General features: G+C 45.3%; 1 pseudogene; it reads left to right on the top strand.

Moving 5' to 3' along the window:
• Positions 1 to 11,263: 11,263 nt before the first annotated feature.
• LOC100988177 (X-ray repair cross-complementing protein 6-like) lies at positions 11,264 to 14,406 on the top strand (annotated as a pseudogene).
• The last annotated feature ends 352 nt before the right edge of the window (positions 14,407 to 14,758 follow it).

The following is a 14,758-nucleotide window of genomic DNA, read 5'->3' as shown; positions in this document are numbered from 1 at the left end:
GGGGAAAGAAAGGAGGGAGCAGAGGGGCTAGAGAGAGAGAGGAAAGGACTGGAGGAGGAGAAGAAATAAAGGAGGCAAAGAAGCAAAGGTCAGAGAGCGGCACACTCTGACATTCATGAACTTCCAGGAAACCGTCTGGGATCTAGACTCCTCCCCCCAACCCCGGATGTTTCTGGTCTGTCCTTTATTGGCCCCATCTATGTTTGTCTTAGTCCCTTTTCTGTTGCTTATAACAGAATACCTGAAACTAGGTAATTTGTAAAGAAAAGAAATTTATTCCTAATAGTTATGGAGGCTTAGAAATCAGGGGTGGAGGGGCTGCATGTGCGAGGACCTTCCTGCTGGTGGGGACCCTGCAGGGTCCTGAGACTGCACAGGAATCACGTGGCGAGGCGGCTGGGCAGGCTAGTCCCGGCTCAGGACTTCCGCTTTTAATGAAGCTACCAGTCCCGCTCCCATGATAACCCATTAAGTCATTAACCCACGAATGGATTATGACAGGAGCCCTAGTGACCCAATCACCTCTTAAAGGCCTCACCTCTCAATATTGCCACACTGGAGATTAAATTTCTCTCTCTCTGTCTCTCTCTCTCGTGTGTGTGTGTGTGTATTTGTGTGTGTGTCTGTGTGTCTTTTAAGTTCAACTTCTATTTTAGAGTAAGTGTGTGTGTGTGTCTTTTAAGTTCAACTTCTATTTTAGAGTCAGGGGTACATGTGCAGGTTTGTTATATGGGTATAGCTCATGATGCTGAGGTTTGGGGTATGATTGATCCCCTCACCCAGCTAGTGAGCACAGTGCACAATAGGTAGTTTTTCAATCTCTGCACTCTCTATCTCTCCCCCATTTAGTAGTTCCCAGTGTCTATTTTTCTCATCTTTTTTGTGTCTCTGAGTGCCCAGCGTTTGGTGCCCACTTATAAGTGAGAACACACAGCATTTGATTTTCTGTTCCTGCATTATTTCACTTAGGATAATAGCTTCCAGCTGTATCCATGTTGCTGCAAAGGACATGATTTTCTTCTTTGTTGTAGCTGCGTAGCATTCCATGGTATATATGTACTACATTTTCTTCATCCAATCCACTGTTGATGGACACATAAGTTGATTCCATGTCTTTGCTATAGTGAATAGTGCTGCAATGAACTTACAAATGTATGTGTCTTTTTGATAGAATAATTTATTTTATTTTGGATAGATACCAGTAATGAGATTGCTGCTTCAAATGGTAGTTCTAAGTTCTTTGAGAAATCTCCAAACTGTTTTCCATGGTGGCTTAACTGATTTACATTCCCACCAACAGTGTATAAACATTCTCTTTTCTCTGCAGCCTCACCAGCATGTTTGTGTGTGTGTGTGTATTTACTTTTCAGTGATAGCCATTCTGACTAGTATGAGGTGATATCTCTCAGATGGTAACCACTCAGATGGTTTTGATTTGCATTTTTCTGATAATTACTGATGTTGAGCATTTTTTCATGATTGTTTGGCTACTTGTATATCCTCTTTTGAGAAGTGTCTGTTCACACCTTTTGTCCACTTTTTCTTTTTCCTATAGAGGGGATCTTGCTCTGTCGCTGGAGTTCAGTGGTGCAAGTATGGCTCACTGTAGCCTCAAACTCTCGACCTTAAGGGATCCTCCCGCCTCAGCCTCCTGAGTAGCTGGGATTACAGTTGTGTGCCACCACATCTAGCTAATTCTTATATTTTTGAAGAGACAGAGTCTTGCTATGTTGCCAAGGCTGGTCTTAAACTCCTGGCCTCAAGCAGTCTTCATCTCCTGGCCTCAAGGAGTCTTCCACCTCAGCTCTCCAAAGTGTTGGGATTACAGGCATGAGCCACTGTGCTCAGCCTTGCCTACTTTTTAATGGGGTTATTTGTGCTTTGTTTGTTGAATTGTTTAAGCTCCTTATAGATTCTGGATCTTAGATCTTTGCCAAATGTATAGTTTGCAAATATTTTCATGCATTCTGTAGGTTGTCTGTTTACTCTGTTGATAGTGTCTTTGCTGTGCAGAAGTTCTTTAGTTTAATTAGGTCCCACTTGCCAACTTTTGTTTTTGTTGCAGTTGCCTTTGTGGACTTAGTCATAAATTCTTTCCCAATGCCAATATCCAGAATGATGTTTCCTAGATTTTCTTCTAGGATTCTAAATAGTTTGAGGTCTTACATTTAAATATTTAAGTCATCTTGAGTTACTTTTTGTGTATGGTGAGAAGTAAGGTTCAGTTTCATTCTTCTGCATATAGTTAGCCAGTTATCCCAGCATCATTTATTGAATAGGGAGCTCTTTCCCCATTGATTATTTTTGTCAACTTTGTCAAAGGTCAGATGGCTGTAGGTTTGCAGGAGATTAAATTTCAACATGAGCTTTGGAGGAGACAAATATTCAAACCATGACAATATTCATTCATTCATTGATTCAATTCCATATCATTGAGTGCCAGGCCTTGTACCAGCTGCAGGGGTGCGGACATGAGCCAAGCAGGCCAATATCTGTCTTTGTGTAGCTTAGACAGACAGATGCTGGTCAAACAAAATCCCAATACAAAATAAACAGAGATGAGTGCTAAGGCAGAAAAGAACAGTCACTCTTGAGCACATAATAGGGGGACATGGAATCATATTTTTGACGGTCAGGGGCCTTGAGGATGAGATAAAATTCCTTCCTTCCAACTTTTTTATTTTGAAAATTTCAAATCCATAGAAAAGTTGCAAGAATATTACAAGGAATATCTTATACCTATTATCTAGATTTACCATTTACTATTTTGTCACATTTGTTCTCTCTTAATTTTTTTCTGCACCATTTGAGAGAAAGTTGCAGACATCATGACTCTTTACCCCGAAATATTTCAGCATACATATGCTAAGAACAAGGACTTTCTCTAGAACCACAATGTCTTGTCCAATTAATTTTAGATTAACATACTAGTTGCATCGATATTCAGACTGTTATGGGCTCAACTATGTCTACCCTAACAATTATATGTTGAAGTCCCAACCCCTAGTACCTCAGACTGTGACTATACTTGAAGATAGGGCTTTTTAAAGAATGTAATTAAGGTTAAATGAGGTCACATGGGTGGCCCTAATCCAAAATGACTAGTGTCCTTATAAGAAGAGGAAATTAGACTGGGTGCAGTGGCTCACGCCTGTAATCCCAGCACTTTGGGAGGCCGAGGCAGGTGGATCACTTGAGGTTAGGAGTTCAAGACTAGCCTGGCTAACATGGTAAAACCTCGTCTCTACTAAAAATACAAAAATTACTTGGGAGTGGTGACACACACCTGTAATCCCAGCTACTTAGGAGGCTGAGGCAGGAGAATCACTTGAACCTGGGAGGCGGAGTTGCAGTAAGCCAAGATCATGCCACTGCTCTCCGGCCTGGGCAACAGAGTGAAACTCTGTCTCAAAAAAAAAAAAAAAAAAAAAAAAAGAGGAAATTAGGACACAGATGTGTGCAGGCATTGAGGGAAGATCATGTGAAGACTCAGTGAAAAGGTGAGAGGAGAGAGGCCTCAGATGAAACCAAACTGCTGACACTTTGATCTTGGACTTCTAGCCTCAAGAACTGTGAGAAAATACATTTCTGCTGTTTAAGCTACCCTGTCTCAGGTATTTTGTTATGGCAGTCCTAGTAGACCATGGACCACACAGTCCACAACCAAATTTTTCTAATTGTCCCAGTAATATTCTTTATACCTATTTTTTAAAATCTGGGAACCACTCAAGGATCACATGTTGCATTTCATTGTCAATCTAGTCTAGAACAGTCTAGAGTTTCCCCATAAATCTAGAACAGTCTTCCCCACATTTTTGTTTATGCTCTGCCCTGCTATTGATGTCTTTGAAGGATCTGGACCAATTTTCTTGTACAATGTCCCACAGTCTAGATTAATCTGATTGTTAGAATCCACTTTAATATTTTTGGCTAGAGTACTTCGTGGTAATGCTGAGTGGATGAGGTAGGCATTGAAAACCAGCAGTGGGCAGTCTGGGCAGAAATGTCAAACACTGCCATTCACAGAGCAGGTACTGTGGAGGGGCACTGCTGCAGGCATCTTGGGTGTCCTGCATTCATGAAGGGAGGGCAGCGAGAGCCCGTGCATGTGCAGGGGAAGTGCAGGGCTGTAGGAGCACCAAGGGAGTCCAGGGCAGGTGGAAAAAGGAATTTAAGGATGGAAAAGGACAATTGAGGCCAGAATATAGAGATGATGAATGCCAAGTTAAGGCATCTGGTTTTGTGTCTGAGGGCTTGCAGACTCAGGGACATGTTTGTGATCAGGAAGCCCTGAGGGTTTGAATACCTTGTCCAAATCACACAGGAGTGGCATGGCTCTAACCGGAGGCCAGGACTCTGATTCTTAGTTGTTGTCTACACACTATTGACAGTTTAGCTCACGTTTATTGCATGGTTAGGATATTGCTTGGGAATCAGTGAGTTCAAGCCCTGAGAAGAGAAAACATAAGACACAGAGTCTGAGGAAAAGAGGTTGGTGGGGGCTGGGAGCAGTGGCTCACGCCTGTAATCCCAGCATTTTGGGAGGCCAAGGCAGGCAGATCACTTGAAGTCAGGAGTTGGAGACCAGCCTGACCAACATGGTGAAACCCCACCTCTGGTAAAAAAATAAAAAAATAAAATAAAATAAAATAAATGGTTGGTGGAGTCAGGGAGTCTGTCGATCTCCAGAGCCAAAGTCTAAACTGAGATGCAGTCTATGAAGTATACCATAAGTGCCAAATAACCATTTGCTTTTTTCCTTCCTTTTGTTCTTTTGCAAACTATATTCTCATTGGCTAGTTCATTTCACCTAAATAAGACACCTATCCACTGATTGATTAGATGTTCTCATTTGACAGATTGAAAACCTGAGGCCTGGAGAAGTTCAGAAACTGCACAAAAAAGAGTTAGTGATGGGGCCGGGTGGCATTGCAGATCTCCAAAGTACCCGTGTCTCTTGACATTTCAAATTTCATGACATTCCCTTACCTCTCCCTAATTTGCTGTATGAAAATGGGGTTGAGCAAAAAGATGAAGCAAACAGGAGTCAGGCTCTAGGTTTCCAAAGAGTCTTTTTTGAAGACAGCAAGTCCCCTTGCTTTTCAAACCCATTCGTGAGCACCACAGCAGCCGTGCCAGTGAGGTCCCAGGTTTGGACAATGAGTCTGGCTGAGCACAGGCCTGGAAGGACAAACCAGGGCTCAGTGTGTCATGTGGTAGTCACTAGGTTCTGAGACACATGGGCACCCAGAACCCCTTCCCACAGAGCCAGGGCCAGGGTGACAATGGGCCACTTAGCCACCAGCAGCCTGAGGGAAAAGAAATGATCCCATGGCCGCTGGCCCTGAAGGAGGACCAGGCACCTCTGACAGATTCTGTGATACCCTTCGGGGGCTAGGCCCTGTAGGTGGGTCCTGAGGCCCTGAGACTATTGCAGGCAGCCAGGCAGTTCAGGCCTCTGCCAGGGGGAAAGGCTGTGGTGACCACAAAGGCAAGCCCCAGCATCTCAGAGCCAGCCCAGGCCACACACTGTGCTGACCACGACTGAGGTGTTGCATACCTGGTTACATCTCCAGGGTCTAGGATGGACCTTCCAGGAGAGGATACAGAAGGGACACAGGATATCAGACTCGAATCACCTGCTTGGTCAGGTACCCCTGTCACCAACAAAACAAGCCACTTAGTCACAGATTCCCCCAGCTCATTCCCACACTTCCTTTCTTCTTGGAGAGGAGGGACTGCAGCAAGTTTACATCAACCAGGACTTATTGAGGGAACACAGTACCAGCCTCCACCAGTTACTGAGTGAGACCCAATCCCGACATATCGTAATCATAGCACTAAATCTGAAGCTGTCATAATCACAGCACTAAAATGGAGGTCAGTCACACTGAGACTTTGAGGGGTGTGTTGATGGGGAGAAAAGACAAGAGACAAATAATCCCAATATAGTGCCTGGCTCCCAGCAAGAGTTCTGTAAGCTTGAAATGGAATACAGAGAGGAAAAGAAGGGACAGGAGAAGGAGGGAAAGAGGGGGAAGTGAGGAAGGAAGAAGGGAAGGAAAGGGAAGGGAAATTACTAGGTGATAGTGATCTAATTGCAATTTCTTGCAATGCTTTAGGTGTCGACAGGAAACGCTGTGTTCTGATGTAAAATGGCCACACAACACCATACTCTACAAGCGCACATAACTGCAGCCACACTGGTATACGCACAACTGCCCATAGCCACTTCCACCTGGGTAGACAGCCTCACACTATAGTCTCAACTCCCCGATTCTCCACTGGTCTACAGGACTTGTTTAAGAGCACCCCTCCACTCCTGTCCACTCCCCACTCACCCAGGCACTAGGAAGGCCCCCCTCCAACAGCCTTCATAGCCCACAGCCACTACCACTCCATACTCAGCTCGCACTCAGATGCGCAGCCACACCCCCAGGGGTACAGCCAGACACACAAGCAAGATGCCTTGTCCCCCCAAAGATTGGGAGAAGCTGGAAAGGACAAAAGGGAGGCAGACAAGGAAAGAAGCAGAGGAGACACTCAGCCCAAAACACTAGATGACCTATCAGCCCTGAGCCTGCTTCCCTGAATTGCCAGGAGCGAAGAGAAGAACAATTCCTTATAGGAGCAGGCATCCTACTCCCGGAAGAGGCCTTATATATCCAGGTTCCCGAGCAAGCAGATGTCTGAAAAAGTAATCTGACCCTCTGAGTAATCTCAAGGGACACTTCCTAGTTCTGTTATTCTCTGGTTCCTTGGAGAAGGGCAAAAATAATACATATCATCTCATGTTTGAAACACCTTACTGACACTACCATCTTGTTATAACCATGTGTGGTACTTTCAATCCATTACCTCAACTTACGCAACTTGGCTTGTCATTGCATTCTATGCAACCTTGGCTGGGAGAAAAGAGGTCTGGGTTCCAGTTCTCTGGAGGTCATTTAAACTCCTCATGTGCCAAATTCCTCACCTGTAAAAGGAGAGGACACTCTAGGTGATGCCTGAGGCCCTTCAAGTTCTAACGTCTTAGGCTTCTACCCATCTAGAACAATGCTTCCAATACAAATATCATGTGAGCCACATAGATAATTTTAAATTATCTGGTCACCACCTAAAAAAGTTACAAGAAGTACACTTTGGGCAGATCACGAGGTCAGGAGTTCGAGACCAGCCTGGTGAAATCCTGTCTCTACTAAAAATACAAAAATTAGCCAGGCATGGTGGCACGTGCCTGTAGTCCCAGCTACTTGGGAGGCTGAGGCAGAAGAATCGCTTGAACCTAGGAGGCAGAGATTGCGGTCAGCCGAGATCGTGGCCACTGCACTCCAGCCTGGGTGACAGAGCAAGACTCTGTCTCAAAAAAAAAAAAAAAAAAAAAAGTAACAAGAAATAGGTAAAAATAATTTTGATAATAGATTTTATTTAACCCCATATATCCAAAATATCAGTATCTAAACCACTAAGCAGTGCTTTAAAAAATCTTTTGTTTTTTTGAGATGGAGTTTCACTCTTGTTGCCCAGGCTGGAGTGCAATGGTGCCATCTTGACTCACTGCAACCTCCACCTCCCAGGTTCAACGGATTCTCCTGCCTCAGCCTCCCAAGTAGCTGGGATTACAGGTACCCGCCAGCAAGCCCGGCTAATTTTTTGTATTTTTATTAGAGACGGGGTTTCACCATGTTGGCCAGGTGGTCTCGAACTCCCGACCTTGGGTGATCCACCCCCCACTGGCCTCCCAAAGTGCTGAGATTACAGGCATGAGCCACAGGGCCCGGCCTGTTTTAAAAATTATAATGAGATATTTTACATTTTTTTTTTCCTTCTACGTCTTCAAAATCCAGTGTGTATTTTATACTTACAGCACGTCTCAATTAAGATGCTAAATTTTCACTGGAAATACCTGATCTGCTTTTAGATTTCATAAAATTTGCAGTTGTAAAAGGTATGACCCACATACCTAAATTGTTCCAAATACATTTAAAAATTTTTTCCAATAACTGAATCAAGCATTAGGTTTTCCACTCTTTTTAGTTGACAAGTAATAATTGTACACATTTATGGGTACAGCATGATATTTCAATATGCATATTTAGTGTACAATGGCCAAATCAGTGTAATTAGCATATGCATCACCTCCAATATTTATCATTTATTTGTGTTGTGGACATTCAAAATCCTCTCTTCTAGCTTTGTGAAAACATACAATAAATGACAGTTAACCACATTTACCCCACAGTGCTGCAGGACACCAGAACCCATTCCTTCTACCTAATATTGGTTTTTAAATTAAACTTAAATTAATATACAATTGTGATCTTCTCTTGCATTAGTCACATTTCAGGGACTTCACTGCTGCACGTGGCTTTCCATAGTGGAGATCGTTGCATGGGACAGTGGGGAGGGGTCCCGTAGGTGTGACCCTTCCCGCCCTGCTCACAGCCCCAACTGACTGCTAGTTCAGAGTGAGAGTGGAAAGGTGTCACAGCCAATGTCAAGCCAGGCAACACCTGCTTGGCCACTTCATTGTCTGCGTACCAAGGAGAAGCCAAAGAAGGGCAGGCCTATCTGGTCCGTGGGCACAGTCCCCAGCCCCTTTCCATGGAGCTGCTGCCAACGTTTCCGCAGGCAGAGGCCATGTTTCCAGCTCAGACGCAAAGGCATGGGGAGGCGGCAGGCATCTGAGCTTCCTTTTCTTACTCAAAGGAATGCCCACCAGGCAGCCAGCCAGGGCACAGCCCAGACTCTACGTGTCACTTTGGGGATTTGGGCTTTATTAGCACAAGTCAGATGCAGTGTGATAGGGGCGGTGGTAGTGGTGAGCAGGCAGTAGGGACAAAGTTCCAGGGGACGGTGGGGGAAGCATTAGCACTAGCAAACAAGGTCAAGAGAAGGGCATATCTGCTCTACCAAGGGTACAGGGAGAGTTCATAGATTTCAGAAATGTCACTTGGAAACTCACAGCACTGCTTGAGGGGAAGCATCGAAAGACACCGCCAGGACAATCCTTTTATGCCTTCTAGAACTGTGGAGAAACGTTACAACCAGCAAGGGCTTTACACTTTAATTTTTTCTTTTTAATAGAGATACGATTTTGCCATGTTGCCCAGGCTGGTCTTGAACTCTGCGCTCAAGCGATCCACCTGCCTCAACCTCCCAAAGTGCTGGGATTACAGACATGAGCCACTGCGCCTGGCCAGCTTCATGCATATTGTTATAATCTTCATGGACAAATCGAAACTCAAGTAACTTGCCTAAGGTTTTTCATCTACAAAGCTGAAATTTAAATTCAAGTCTATTTGACTCCAAAGGCTGCACCAAAGATTTAATACTAATAATATTTTTATTATTATTATTATTTCAGATGGAGTTTTGCTCTTGTTGCCCAGGCTGGAGTGCCATGGCGTGCTCTCGGCTCACTGCAACCTCTGCCTCCTGGGTTCAAGCGATTCTCCTGCCTCAGCCTCCTGAGTAGCTGGGATTACAGGCATGTGCCACCACACCCGGCTAATTTTGTATTTTTCGTAGAGACAGGGTTTCTCCATGTTGGTCAGGCTGGTCTCGAACTTCCGATCTCAGATGATCCACCCACCTCGGCCTCCTAAAGTGCTGGGATTACAGGTGTGAGCCACCACGCCCCACCAATAGTACCACTGTTCATTAGTTATTAATAATATCTAATAATAACAGGTTATGTTTATTGAATGATGCCATGTGCCTGACACCACGCCAGGTAGTTTATAGACTTGAACTAATTTATACTCACATTTCTGTGAAGTATGATTTCATACCCATCTTACAAATAAGGAAAACTGAGTTTCACAGAGGTCATGTAACTTGTCCAAGGTCTTGAAACTTCTAAGTAATAGAACAGATTCGAGCCTAACTTCCAAGCACATGAGCTTAGCCTTGATGTACTGCCTCTTATGGGAATACTTATGGTGGCAGATGCTGCTGATGTCCCACACTGTATCTTCTTGGTCCACATCTGAGCTCACTACAGCATCCCACCTCAAGTTCCTGCATCTCTGCTTCTCTGCCTGAAGGCTTTCTTGGGCACCTGGGGAGCTGTGGGGGACTTAGCACCTTTGGGCATGCATTAGAGTCTGAGAGCTGCTATGACAATGTTCCATAAATGGGTTGGCTTAAAACAACAGAGATTTATTCTCTGACAGTTCTGGAGGCTAGAGGTCTGAAGGCAAGGTTGATACCTTGGTGGTTGGTACCAGCAAGGCCACACTTTCTCTGAAGGCTCTTGGGGAAGGTCCTGCCTCATCTCTTCCTGGCTCTTGGGGGTTGCTGAAAGTCCCTGGCAGTCCTTGGCACGTGGCAGCATCACTCCAATCCTGCTCCCATGTTCACATGGCTGCCTTCCTGCTGTATATCCCTGTTCTTGTGTCTCTTCTCAAGGATACCAGTCTTATTGGATTAATGGCTGGCTCTACTCCAGGCTGACCTCAGCCTTTTTTTTTTCCTGTTGAGGCAGAGTCTCGGCTGTGTGGCCCAGGCTGGAGTGCAGTGGCACAATCTCGGCTCACTGCAGCCTCCACCTCCCGGGTTCAAGCAATTCTCCGGCCTCAGCCTCCCGAGTAGCTGGGATTACAGGCCCCGCCACCATGCCTGAGTAGTTTTTGTATTTTTAGTAGAGATGAGGTTTTGCCATATTGGCCAGGCTGGTCTGGAACTCCTGATCTCAAGTGATCCCCCTACCTCGGCCTTCCAAAGTGCTGGGATTACAGGCATGAGCCACTGTGCCCAGCCTGACTTCATCTTAATTAATTACATCTGCAACAACTTTATTTCCAAATAAGGTCACATTCTGAGGTTCCAGAAAGAACATGACTTTTGGGGGCACACTATTCAACCCAGTTCAGGGGGCAGCCTTCAGCCGACGAGGGAGGTGAGGGGGTAGCCAAATGCTCCAGCCACCCCATCCTCTGGTGGCACAATTCAAAGGCGTGTTCCACGTGAATTCCCAGAGGTTCCCCAGTGAGACTGAACCTCAGCTGCCCACAAGAGCCCTGCTCATTAATGTACCCATTATTGACTTTTCTTATTTCCCTGTCTCACTTTCCCTACTTCTTCATTTGGGCTTCCTAGGATCACCACCCAAATAAACTACCTGTCCCCAGGTTTTCTTTTTGGGGGGTGGGGGCAGGGAATTCAAATGCATGACCTATTTTTGGTTAAAAGTGAAAAGAGATTCTTGTCTTCTGTCCAAGTTGGTCACTTCCCTGCGCCAAAGTGAACAGTAGCCAACATGTCAGGGTGGGAGTTGTATTACAAAATCGAGAGCGATGAAGAAGCAGAAGAAGAACAAGAAGAGAACCTTGAAGCAAGTGGAGACTATAAATATTCAGGAAGACATAGTTTGATTTTTTTGGTTGATGCCTCCAGGGCTATGTTTGAATCTCAGAGTGAAGTTTTGACTCCTTTTGACATGAGCATCCAGTGTATCCAAAGTGTGTACATCAGTAAGATCATAAGCAGTAAGAAAGATCATAAGCAGTAAGATTATAAGCAGTAAGAAAGATCATAAGTAGTGAGATCATAAGCAGTGAGATCATAAGCAGTAAGATCATAAACAAATCATAAGCAGTGAGATCATAAGCAGTGAGATCATAAACAGATCATAAGCAGTGAGATCATAAGCAGTGAGATCATAAGCAGTGAGGTCATAAACAGTGAGATCATAAGCAGTGAGATCATAAGCAGTGAGATCATAAGCAGTGAGATCATAAGCAGTAAGATCATAAGCAGTGAGATCATAAGCAGTGAGATCATAAGCAGTAAGATCATAAACAGTGAGATCATAAGCAGTGAGATCATAAACAGATCGTAAGCAGTGAGATCATAAGCAGTGATTGAGATCTCTTGGCAGTGGTGTTCTATGGTACCGAGAAAGACAAAAATTCAGTGAATTTTAAAAATATTTACGTCTTACAGGAGTTGGATAATCCAAGTGCAAAACAAATTCTAGAACTTGACCAGTTTAAGGGGCAGCAGGGACAAAAACGTTTCCAAGACCTGATGGGCCACGGATCTGACTACTTGCTCAGTGAAGTGCTGTGGGTCTGTGCCAGCCTCTTTAGTGATGTCCGGTTGAAGATGAGTCATACGAGGATCATGCTGTTGACCAGTGAAGAAAACCCCCATGGCAATGACAGTGCCAAAGCCAGCCGGGCCAGGACTGAAGCCGGTGATCTCCAAGATACAGGCATCTTCCTTGACTTGATGCACCTGAAGAAACCTGGGGGCTTTGACCTATCCTTGTTCTATAGAGATACCATCAACATAGCCGAGGATGAGGACCTCAGGGTTCACTTTGAGGAATCCAGCAAGCTAGAAGACCTGTTGCCGAAGGTTCACGCCAAGGACACCAGGAAGCAAGCACTCAGCAGGTTAAAGCTGAAGCTCAACAAAGATATAGTGATCTCTGTGGGCATTTGTAATCTGGTCCAAAAGGCTCTTAAGCCTCCTCCAGTAAAGCTCTATCAGGAAACAAATGAACCAGTGAAAACCAAGACCCTGGCCGGGTGCGTTGGCTCACACCTGTAATCCCAGCACTTTGGGAGGCCGAGGCAGGCGGATCACCTGAGGTCGGGAGTTCAAGACCAGCCTGACCAACATGGAGAAACCCCGTCTTTACTAAAAAAAAAGACAAAATTAGCCAGTCGTGGTGGTGCATACCTGTAGTCCCAGCTACTCGGAAGGCTGAGGCAGGAGAATCGCTTGAACCCGGGAGGCGAAGGTTGCGGTGAGCCGAGATTGTGCATTGTACTCCAGCCTGGGCAGCACGAGCGAAACTCTGTCCAAAAAAAAAAAAAAAAAAAAGGAAAAGAAAAACAGAAAAAACAAAGACCCGGACATTTAACACAAATGCATGCAGTTTGCTTCTGCCTAGTGATACCAAGAGGTCTCAGATCTTTGGAAGTCATCAGATTATACTGGAAAAAGAGGAAACAGAAGAGCTAAAATGGTTTAATGATCCAGGTTTGATGCTCATGGGTTTCAAGCCCTTGGTAATGCTGAAGAAGCACCATTACCTGAGGCCCTCCCTGTTGGTGTACCCTGAGGAGTTGCTGGTGATTGGGAGCTCAATCCTGTTCAGTGCTCTGCTCATCAAGTGTCTGGAGAAGGAGGTCATAGCATTGTGCAGATACACGCCCCACAGGAACATTCCCCCTTATTTTGTGGCTTTGGTGCCACAGGAAGAGGAGTTGGATGACTAGAAAATTCAGGTGACTCCTCCAGGTTTCCAGCTGGTCTTTTTACCCTTTGCTGATGATAAAATGAAGGTGCCCTTTATGTATGTATGTATGTATGTATGTATGTATGTATGTATGTATGTATTTATTTTTGAGACGGAGTTTCACTCTTGTTGCCCAGGCTGGAGTACAATGGTGCGATCTCGGCTCACTGCAACCTCTGCCTTCCGGGTTCAAGCAATACTCCTGCCTCAGCCTCCCGAGTAGCTGCGATTACAGATGCCTGCCACCATGCCCAGCTAATTTTTTGTATTTTTAGTAGAGACGGGGTTTCACCATGTTGGCCAGTCTGGTCTTGAACTCCTGACCTCAGGTGATCCGCCCGCCTCGACCTCCCAAAGTGCTGGGATTATAGGCATAAGCCACCGCGCCTGGCGAATATGCCCTTTACTGAAAAGGTCATGGCAACTCCAGAGCAGATGGACAAGATGAAGGCTATCATTCAGAAGCTCCGCTTCACATACAGAAGTGACAGCTTTGAGAATCCCGTGCTGCAGCAGTAAGTACTTCAGGAACCTGGAGGCCTTGGCCTTGGATTTGATGGAGCCTGAACAAGCAGTAGATCTGACATTGCCCAAGGTTGAAGCAATGAATAAAAGACTGGGATCCCTGGTGGATGAGTTTAAGGAGCTTGTTTACCCGCCAGATTACAATCCTGAAGGGAAAGTTACCAAGAGAAAGCACGATAACGAAGGTTCTGGGAGCAAAAGGCCCAAGGTGGAGTATTGAGAAGAGAAGCTGAAGACCCACATCAGCAAGGGCATGCTGGGCAAGTTCACTGTGCCCATGCTGAAAGAGGCCTGCCGGGTGGATGGGCTGAAGAGTGTGCTAAAGAAGCAGGACCTGCTGAAAGCCCTCACCACGCACTTCCAGGACTGACCAGAGGCCACGTGTGCAGCCGCCCTTCCACACCATGCCCAGGCTGCCTGGCCTTGTTCTCAGCCAGTTAAAATGTGTTTCTTCTGAGCTAGGAAGGACTTTAAGTTTTTGAGGCTTTCTGTTGCCATGGTGATGGTGTAGCCCTCCCACTTTGCTGTTCCTTACTTTACTGCCTGAATAAAGAGCCTTAAGTTTGTACTATTAAAAAAAAAAGTTAAAAGAAAATGAGCCTTTTGTCTGTTCAGTATGCCTTATCACAGGCAGCCAGGAGGCTTTTCTAGGGTCCTGTAATGATGGTTTTTGCTCCATGTTGGTTTAAGCAGGTTTCTGGGGGCCCACAACACCTTGGATGAGTAGGTGGGAGCCTGCTAGGGAGGGCTGGGTTGGGAAAGTGGGATATATGTCTATAGCTGGTGCTAGGCCTGTGGCTCTATGTAGAATGACTTTGCTAACTTGTGTCATCGAGGTTGACTATTTTATCAGCTATTCGCAAGAAATAGTATAAACGTCAAGAAGTGTTTCTCAAACCAAGGGAATCCAATATGATAGCAACTGAGGGAAGATCTAGGGAAGGTGGAACATAGCGTGGTGATAATGTCAACTGGGAA

Source organism: Pan paniscus, chromosome 8 (assembly GCF_029289425.2).
Source record: "Pan paniscus chromosome 8, NHGRI_mPanPan1-v2.0_pri, whole genome shotgun sequence".
Classification (NCBI taxonomy): Eukaryota; Metazoa; Chordata; class Mammalia; order Primates; family Hominidae; genus Pan; species Pan paniscus.
This window is presented reverse-complemented; position numbering and strand designations above follow the sequence as displayed.